Source organism: Balaenoptera acutorostrata, chromosome 2 (genome assembly GCF_949987535.1).
Source record: "Balaenoptera acutorostrata chromosome 2, mBalAcu1.1, whole genome shotgun sequence".
Lineage (NCBI taxonomy): Eukaryota > Metazoa > Chordata > Mammalia > Artiodactyla > Balaenopteridae > Balaenoptera > Balaenoptera acutorostrata.
In genome coordinates, this window is record NC_080065.1 from 105,789,761 (window position 1) to 105,799,499 (window position 9,739).

General features: G+C 48.3%; 1 pseudogene; it reads right to left on the reverse strand.

Moving 5' to 3' along the window:
- Positions 1 to 3,974: 3,974 nt before the first annotated feature.
- LOC130707098 (protein FAM170A-like) lies at positions 3,975 to 9,062 on the reverse strand (annotated as a pseudogene).
- Positions 9,063 to 9,739: the final 677 nt, after the last annotated feature.

The following is a 9,739-nucleotide window of genomic DNA, read 5'->3' on the forward strand; positions in this document are numbered from 1 at the left end:
GCCTTTTCCGGTCCTACCAGCCCTCAAACCGCCAGCTCCTGCCCCTTCCCTGCCTCTTACTGGTGACCAGCTTTTACTGCACAGAGGAGGCAGAAGCCACTGGAGGGAAGCCCACAGCCCCTCTCCCGCCCCCTCCTCTGCGCTCTGCCTCAGTCCCCTCTCCCTCTGGTACCGGAGAGGGACCTCCGGCCCGGGTCCCCATCTCCTCTCTCAGTGCTTAACACACCAGCAACTCTCCCCTCTTCACTGCAACCTTCCACCGCCACACAAACATGGCCTTATTTCTTCTCTTTAAAGGACAACGACCCTCTCCTAGCCCACTTCCCTCCCAGCTGTTGCCCCATTTCTCCTCCCCTTTGCAGCCCCGTCCTCGAAAAGCTGCGTGTAATTCTGTGAGGGAACGAAACCGCCCGCCTCGGCCCGGCACGACGATGACCACTTGCCTGAGGCGTCTCACAACAGGAGGTCCCGACACGGAACTCGGTGCTGCCGAGGAAAACTAACCAGCAGGACTCGGGAGGGGCCAGAAGACGGCGGAGACGACCAACCTCGCAGAGCCCTTCGCACTGGAATCCATCTTGGTTGAGAGATGCGCGCGCCACCCGGAAGGACCCTGAGGCCGACTACAGGCCAAGCGAGGTGATGGGCCGGAGGCAACCCGGAAACTAACCCCGTTACCGTGAAGCCCGAGACTGCGAGGCACGTGGCAGAGCAGTCCGCCTGGGTTCCCTAACCCTGCTGCTCTCCGTCCGGGCGCTCCTTCCCAATAAAGCCTCTTGCTGTGTCAGCAATTTAAAAAAAAAAAAAAAGTCACAAGACCTATATAAATTATTTAGAGTTAAGCATATATAAAAGTAAATATAACTAACAAACTGAGTATGACCAATTAAACTCTGCCCGACCCAAGGATTAAAAAAAGACTGTTCTTACTTTATGAGAATAGACCCTCTTCTTAAGTAGCAGATCAGAAAGTGAGAGTGAATCAAAGAAACACAGCATTTGAAAAGTCAGCTAGTCCAAGCCTCTTGATCACGCATACAGAAGCTGAAGCCCACATAGGTTGAGTTACTTGGTAAAGGGCCCAATGTCCTGACTCAAGGACTAGCATTTTTCACTAATTCATAAGACACAATCAAACTCAGTACCTTGGAAAGAGATGGGAAAAAATGAAGAAATCAATCATAGAGTTACTCATCTTTAAGTAGAGAAATAGCCATGACAAAATTACAGGTATTGAGGGAAAATTGAAGTGCAGAGTTTAAAATGTCAATAATCCACAGGGAAACGGGAGACTATTTAAAATATTAATATTAAATCTCTATCTAAAAGACATTAAAAGATCTCCAATCAAAATGTTAATTTTAGAATAGATATGGTATGATACAATTTATAAATCAAAAATACTTAGAAGAAATACAATCTGGTTAACAGGTAAAGTCACAAGGCAATTGCAGGAGAAAAAGAGTATCTTTCTCGAAATGTCCATCAATAGGGGAATAATTATATTATGATTTGTCACTAGAAGTAAATAAATAACATTGGCCTAAAAACTGGGATAGACCTACAGCAAAGATTTATACTAAATCTCTATATTAAAGACATCAAAATATCTCCAATCAAAATGTTAATTTTAGAATAGATATGGTATGATATAATTTATAAATAAAAAATCTCTATAAAGCTATAAATCACATATAAAGCACCTACATATGTAAATTCATGGACCAAAAGTCTTGAAATCAGACAGCTAGTGATCAATAATCTCTACAAAAGGAAATAGTCTTGACAGTGGGGTTGGGGGGTTATGAAGGGAGAATTTTATTGTACTTTTATACATTGTACCCTTTAACATAATTGTTTTTTTTAATTAATTTATTGATTTTTGGCTGCTTTGGGTCTTTGTTGCTGCTAGCGGGCATTCTCTAGTTGCAGTGAGCGGGGGCTACTCTTCACTGTGGTGCACGGGCTTCCCATTGCAGTGGCTTCTCTTGTTGCAGAGCACAAGCTCTAGGCATGCAGGCTTCAGTAGTTGTGGCACGGGGGCTCAGTAGTTTTGGCATGGGGGTTCTAGAGCGCAGGCTCAGTAGCTGTGGTGCACGGGCTTAGTTGCTCTGCGGCATGTGGGATCTTCCCAGACCAGGGCTCGAACCCATGTCCCCTGCATTTGCAGGCAGATTCTTAACCACTGCGCCACCAGGGAAGCCCAATAATTCAGTTTTTTTATAAAGAGAATATTCCTAATATTATTCCTAATTTTTAAAAATATATAGTTGGATAACACTATGAAAAATTAACTGATATATTTTTTATTGTTTCTCTTTGCTCCCTGGATTTTTTCCCCCATCCAGTCAGCTAGGCACTCTGAGTTCACTGCATTAGGAAGGTAAAGACTCAGCAGAAATAAGGGAGAAAAAAAGAAACTTCTCAGCTTTGGAATGTTAAAAACGGAGGCCACAGTAGAACAGGTGAGAATTCTGTGAACAAAAAATAAATCTCATCTCAAATGTAAAAAGTATTCTCTGCACTAGGAGGCAGGAGAGGGAGGGAGGGAAGGACTGAAGGAGAGAGATCAGTGTGGCCAGGGACATGGAAACTGTGCTTGAGAACGACATGCCCAGGAAGAGAATCAGAATCTGGAGGAGATCCAGCCTGCACGTGATCATTGCCTCCAGCCAGCACCCCCATCTCAGACCTCGGGCAATTCACAGAGTGAGTGGGAGTAAGTCAGGAGGGCCACGCACATAGTCTGTGTGGCAAGGGTTGTGGCCATTCCCTATTTGTGAGAAGTCCCCAGCAATTTCCAGGCCTCCTTCTGGAAAATGCTGGTGGACGTCCCTAGTGCTTATGTGAAAGCTTACCCTGAAAGATACAGATGTAGATGACTGATAGATAGATGCATAGATAGATAAATGTAATTAAATGAAACATCCAGGAAAGGTTTGGAAAATGCCCTTTATTGCCTATGATATTTAGACTGTCATATGATGTTAGACTGAGTGCTGGGCCCTTCATCCTCCTTCAGACCACTGGCACTCTGTCTGCTACTACTATCCCGAGGGTCCTTTCTTCTCCCTGGAAGGGATAAAACAAATGAGGCAGAACAGGAAGAGACAAGAAGCACTATAAGCTCTGCTGGTCGGGGTTACCCTCCAGCGCTGCCTTAAAGCTCAGAGCCACACACACCACAGTGAGCTTGGCTCCAGATCAACTACCGCACAACGAAGCTTCTGGAACATTTCCATATCTCGGGGGACCTCATTTCCACCTGACTCCCTTTCACATTTCCCTTTGTCCCAGAAGGCTAGGTACACTGGTCAGGGTGAGATCTCAGCTCAGGCCACAGGCTCTCAGACCTCAAACTTCTGCTCCTGCGAGGCCCCCTGTCCTCTCTTCAAACCACCCCTGGCTCTCTCTGCCGAGAAGGAGCTGCTGGCAGTACGTCCTCTTAGACCTGAGGTCCATCATGCAGACCCTGAGAAAACTCCTAGTCAAAACGCTCCACATTCTTGTTTAAGTCAACAGAGGTCAATTCCTTTGGAAGTGCTGGGTGTGTCCCAAGTTGATGCAACTGCAGAGCCATTAGATAAACCAGCACATCTCTGCGGCCCCTTCCCTTACACTCCTCGGGGCCCTCGTGACATAGGCTCAGAAGACTGTGCCAGCCTCAAGCCTTACCTCTTCCAACAGAAGGCCACACCGTCTTCTAGGATCTTGTCCCATGAATCTCAGTTGCTGTGTGGAAATCAAAAGAGAGAAAAACACTTCTTAGCTAAAGAGAATTTCCTGTGGAAGCTGAAAAGCTCAGGATCAATTCCCACTTACAGTCATGACTTTATTATTACATGACTGGGCCAGAAGCACGGGAGCCGGTTATCTCCCCTTCAGTTCCCCCTGAGATGCTAAAGCCCCCAACTCTCCCTTATGGAAGCATGAGTCTGGGGTGGAGAGATGGGACTGGCTCGGAGAAGGTACAGCTCCCTCCGCAGCCCCAGCCCCTGCTCACTTCCTGTCCTTCGGAGAATGTAACACGCAGCCTGGACATTGGCTCCACGGTCTCCTCGGGCTGAGGTCTTCCCCCGTGGGCTGCTCCTCCTCATTCTCCTTTGCTCCTTGCTTCTCCTCCTCCTCTCCTCCTCCTCCACCTCCTCCTCGGTGGTGCTCTCGGATTCCACATTGCCCATCATCTGGGCCATGGTGAGATGAAAGACATGGCAGCTGAAGCCCTCCTGGACGCCGTACCGCACGTGCTGCCGGAGGATCTCCGAGGTGGGGAACACCCGGCAGCAGGCCATGCACCTGAAGCCGGCCTCCATGGTCACCAGCCAGTCCGGTGTCTTGGCCCTGGGTCTCTCCTGGACTGCAGCTGACCCTGATGGGCTGTATGGCTCTGCCCTTTCCTCACACTCTTTCTCCTCCCCAGTGGGCTCACTGTCAAACAGGCGGTTTCTGGTGGACACAGCAGAGCGGGGAGAACCTACCCGCACATCCTCAGGAAGGGTCACTTCTTCTATCCTCAGCCGCTTTTCTAGCAACCCCAAGGGTTTCTCTGTCTCCCAGGAGACAGCTACACCCTTGATCGTTTTCACCCGCATGTAGTATATTTTCATGCCTCTTTCCTCTTTGTTTGTATACAGAGAGGTCTTACTGAATGAAGGGGATGAGAAGGCGACACACTGTGGTGGGGGAGCGGTCTCCCCTTCTTCCTGAACCCGGGCTAGGGGTGCTCTAGGCTGGGGAGTGTCTTGATGTAATCTCCAGATTCCTGGGAAAGGAAATTAAAAACATAATAACATGCGTGGGCCATGCTGGAAGCTGAGGGAGCAGGTGTGGTAGATGAGAGAGGGACATTTGCATGACGTAGCTGTGTCATGAGCTTGGTGTCTGTTGGCCGTAGGATGGAGTGGTGTATCTGGTGTCATCTGTGGGCTTTTCATCTGCGTGTGGGGGGGATACTGGAGCGGTGTCTGTATACAGGGGTGTGGAGTATGGTGGTGAGGGCTGTGGTATGTGAGGGATGTGGGAGGATGCGTGTACTACGAGGAGTGTGAGTTTGGGAATATCGGTGGTGCATTACTTGTGGAATGGGGGTGTAGGAGAGGAGCACTGTGGATCACGTGCTTGGGGTTTATGTGTGCACTGAGAATGGCTGTGCCTGGAGAGCGGATGTATGTGTGAGCTGGGTGGACCTCAGCTGGATGGTCCTGCTCTCAGGCTGGAGGTCTATGATGAAGGACTCTGTCCTTCTCTGGAAGCAAAGGCAAAGGCAAACCCTACATTTTCCTCTGAAGATGCTTAATCTGGTCCCTCTGCCCTCCACCTCAAGCCCAGACCTTTCCGGCCCCTGCTCCTTAACTTCCCCACCATGGTGGTACCAGGATTCACACGCCCCCAGACTCAGCTGAGATCCACGCCCTCGTACAGCTCAGCCATCCTGCTCAGGCTCCTCCACAGAGCCCTTAGCGCCTCTGATGACCCTGGGTTTCCTCTCAGCCTCCCTGGGATCTGTGTGCCTCCTGCCTCCCAGCCAAGCAGCCCCTCACCTGAGGAGCCCCGCGCCCTTACCACCGCGGATGAGCTTGCGTGGAGAAGAAGCACAGGAGAAGTATTCAGAGGCAGAGGAGACCTCCCCTGCCCCTGGGCTGCAGCCTTGGGCCACCACAGGGGATCCAAGCCGAGCGGGATCCTCTTGTGACTTCGAGATTCCTGAGGGAGGAATGAAAGGCTCAGGGTGGGTTCCTCAATCCTCTGGCCACAAATATTTACTGACTGTCTGACACGTGTCAGGTGCAGTGAATACACACAGTTGAGAGCGTGGTTCCCAGTGGATACTCCAGTATTTAATTAAAATCAATACTTATTCTGTCAATGTCTTGTGGGTAATGTGGGCCTAGGTGGTGACTGTGAGTATGTGTGAAGAGTGAGTGATGTCTATCACTTAAGTCTGTGGTAAGTGTGGGGTTGGCATGGGGAGCACAGTGCAGATGTGTGTATCTGTATCTGTGGCCTCTGTGTGCATGATTTCTGTTCACAAGTCAGGAATTCTGGGACATGTAACTTTTCCTCATCACACGGTGTGGCTTGTATTTATGGTGTGTGTTCATTCATTCATTCACCAAGGTTCAGTAAGCAGCTACTCCTATGTATCCGGCACTCTTCCATTGTTCTAGTCTCTGGTAAGGCTGCACATTCTAGTAGAGGAAGACAAACACTAAACAACAATACAATCAATATATAACACATCAGCTGGCGGTAAGTATATAAGGGTTGCCAGACTTAGCAAACAAAAATACAGGGCACCCGGTTAAATTTCAATTTCAGATAAACCCAGAATAATTTTGTAGTGTAAGTATTCCCATGCAGTATTTGGTCTTACTTATTTTTCGTGTAAGTATGGCCCATGCAACATTTGGGACATACTCATACTGAAAAATTACTTGTTGTTTATCTGGAATTCAAATTTAACTGGATAGCCCATATTTTATCTGGCAACCCTGACATGGGTTAGTGAGACTGTGCTTTACTGTGGTTTGTACAAAGCGGGTCTGGCATCACTAAAGAATGTGTTAGAAGTGTGGTGTGTATGACATGTGACTGGTTCTTACAGAGGTATTTAGAGATAGCTGAAGTTAGCTGTGTTTGCGAGAGTTGAGGAGATACATATATATATAGTGTGTGTGTCATATATATATAGTGTGTGTGTCTATATACATATCTCATCTCCAGCGTTTGGTGTTGGAGGAGAGGATTGTGACACAGGTGGGTTGTATGAGAACGTAGTACAGGAGTGATGCGTGTATATACCTACATGTGCTGTGTGTGGTTTAATAAGGAAGTTATATGTGGGGTGTGTGATATATTTGCTGTATCAGAGTGTACATGGGTGTATGAGATACTGTCTCATAAAACACCCCTAACAAGAATTCTGTACAAACTCTTACATACACCGAGTGTCACCCAGGTCCAGGCAGGGTGACAAGAACTTTACCATGCAGACTTTATATCTGATGAGCACTCTACCCCCATTCATCCCGCTCTTCTCTCCACTACCACACACACACACACACACACACACACACACTCACACTCACACACACACACACTGGAACATAGAGAAAAATATTCTGAATGGTGAGACAGGGGCAGTCATTGCCTTCCCCAGCCTGTCCCAGCCACTGCCTGAAAATCTGCCTGCTGTCTAGACCTCCACTCCCAGGGCCCATCCTAGTCTCCAGGACCCTAGGCCTGGTAGGAGCTACTGGGCTCTAATCTGGGGCAGAGGCCTCCAGCTGGAAGTCTGGGGTAGGCTCCACTCTGCCCCACTTCCTCACGTGACCACCCCTCTCCCAGGGCAAGCTACTCGCCTACGTTTAAGGCACGCAGGCACCAGGTGGCCCGTGGCTCTCAGAGCTCCCCGCAGGACCCTGAGGACATCTCTCACCCCCGCCCATGCGGGCTCAGTCTCTGGAAAGCCCTTCCCTTCCCTTGATCTCCTTTGGGAAATTCTTCCTGTCGAAGGAATAAAACCTCCTTGCCTTCAATGACACCATCCCTAGACAAACAATCTCCTTTCGAACTGCATTCCACTTCTCAAGATACTTTTCAACAAGGCCTTCAACTCATGGGGCTTCTCTTTCCACTTTGGCAAAAGGGGCCAAGCAGCTCATGGGTCTCTCTCAGCATCCTTGCATCCTTCACACCCCCCACCTCATGACCCCAGGGGAAGATCAAAGAGAATAAGAGAGAACTCGGGGACTGAGAAAAGCTGCACCTCTAGGTCTGTGCAAGCAGGATGCAGCCTGCTGTGAGTCCGACAAAGCTCCAGGCCCGGCAGCCCCAGGAGAGGGTCCTCAGACCAGCGGAGCTGACCTCCCATCTCCCAGGGGCACCTGGCCGTTCTGTGCCGTCTCACACCACAGGGACCCTCCACGTGGATACGGCAGCATCAGTGAGACAAGGTCTCTCGCACCCTGCTTCACAGGTGACGCGTTCTCAGTCCCCCCCTTCCTAGAGAAGGCTCAGTTTGGCAGAAACCCATGTGCCCCAGACAAGTTGCCCCCCACATACCTCCTCCCTTCTCGGCAGTTTCCTGGGACTCTTCACTTTCCAGATGTTTCCTCTTTTGTCGCTGTCTCATCGTACCAACTGGAAGATTCCCTTAGAAGATGCCTCACGTCCAACTCCTCCTCTTCCCTACAGGTTGGCCCTTCTTGGCTTTTGGGAAATCCGTTGAAATGATTCAATACAAATAAAAATAGTCAAGTCTCCTAAATGGCTGAACAACTTGGACCACTTAGTGAACAAGCAGTACTGCCTAGTGCTCACCAGGGCTGTTAAGTTTCAAAGGTTGCCAGGCCTACAGCAGAATTCTCTAACCTCAGTGATGACATCAGAGCATTCTGTGGACCTAGGTTCAACAGTCTCTGCAACAGCACAGACCCCATTTTCAAGAACAACTCCTTTTTCCCAGCAGAACCTTTCCCATGAATTCAACTCTCACATCTTTCAAATGTGGCAGGATACTTTGAGATGTTAATCTTTTCCTGTTCATTTTTTTCCTTTTCTTCCTTTATTTCACGTTTTCCCTTCTGCATTCAAGTGGGTAGCAGACCCATGTTCACTGGCCAGTGGAAGAGCCCGGCAGGGCATAGCAGAAATAACATGCTGATCATCTTGGCTTTTATTTCTAAAATCGCAAACTCCATGGAAAAGAGAGGATACTTGAGCAGAAACATAACAGAAGCAGGTTTTTGAAATTAGGTACTGTCTTGTTTCCCTACTGGAGTGTTGAAATGTGCTAATTAAGTCAGAGAGAGATGTCTGTAAATCCTGGAGGAGAAAAGGCCTCTCAAGTGTGGCTGGAGGGGTAAATGGAGCAAAAATTCCAAAAGGAGATGGCTGTAGTGTGCATACAAGCAGAATCATGGCAACCTGCCCCACGCATGGCACAGGAGCCACCAAACCTACAGGAGGCACGGCCCCCGAGCTGATGGGCATCTACACTTACAACTGTGGGCTCCAGTCCACAATGATCATGCTTCCACCCACTCTCTCAAAACCTTGGCCCCGTATGACTTTCAAATAGGGATGGCGGAAATCCAAACAGGACACCAGCAGGATCAAGGCTTCAAATACAAATTACATGGAGTTATAAAAAAATTTTCGTACTATTTCTTGCACACCTCTGCTTCTGGGCTGTAATTTATACCAGTTATAAGTGGCAATGCATCTGGATCCTCCTGATTCCACTCTAGAATTAGAGACACCTCATTTTGAGGTAGTGGCCAGGATCCAGTGGGAGGATTGGTGCACAGGATGAGGTAGCCTCCCAGAAGTCACTGCTTTCATTAGAAATACCACATGGACTGAGGCGGGTCCCAATTTGAAAAGGCACTGCAGAATGACTTAAAGTTTCAGGCACTGAGAGAGTGAAGAGAGGACAACTTCAGCCTTGTGAGGGTTTGCTGATGAGATTCAATCTTCCTGCTTCTTGGAGAATCCCTAGAAAAGAAGGGACAAGGAGGATTTTTTTTCTTAATTTTTTTGCGGTAGAAATTTTCAAACATACACAAAGTAAAGAGAATGATATAAAAGGAATGCAGCACCATTTACCCATCACCCAGTTTCAACAATTATCAAAAGTCTGCCATTCTTCTGCTACACACACACACACACACACAAACACACTCACTCACGTGCACACTTTCATTTCTTTGTGTATTTATTTTGGTTTAGGAGTTTG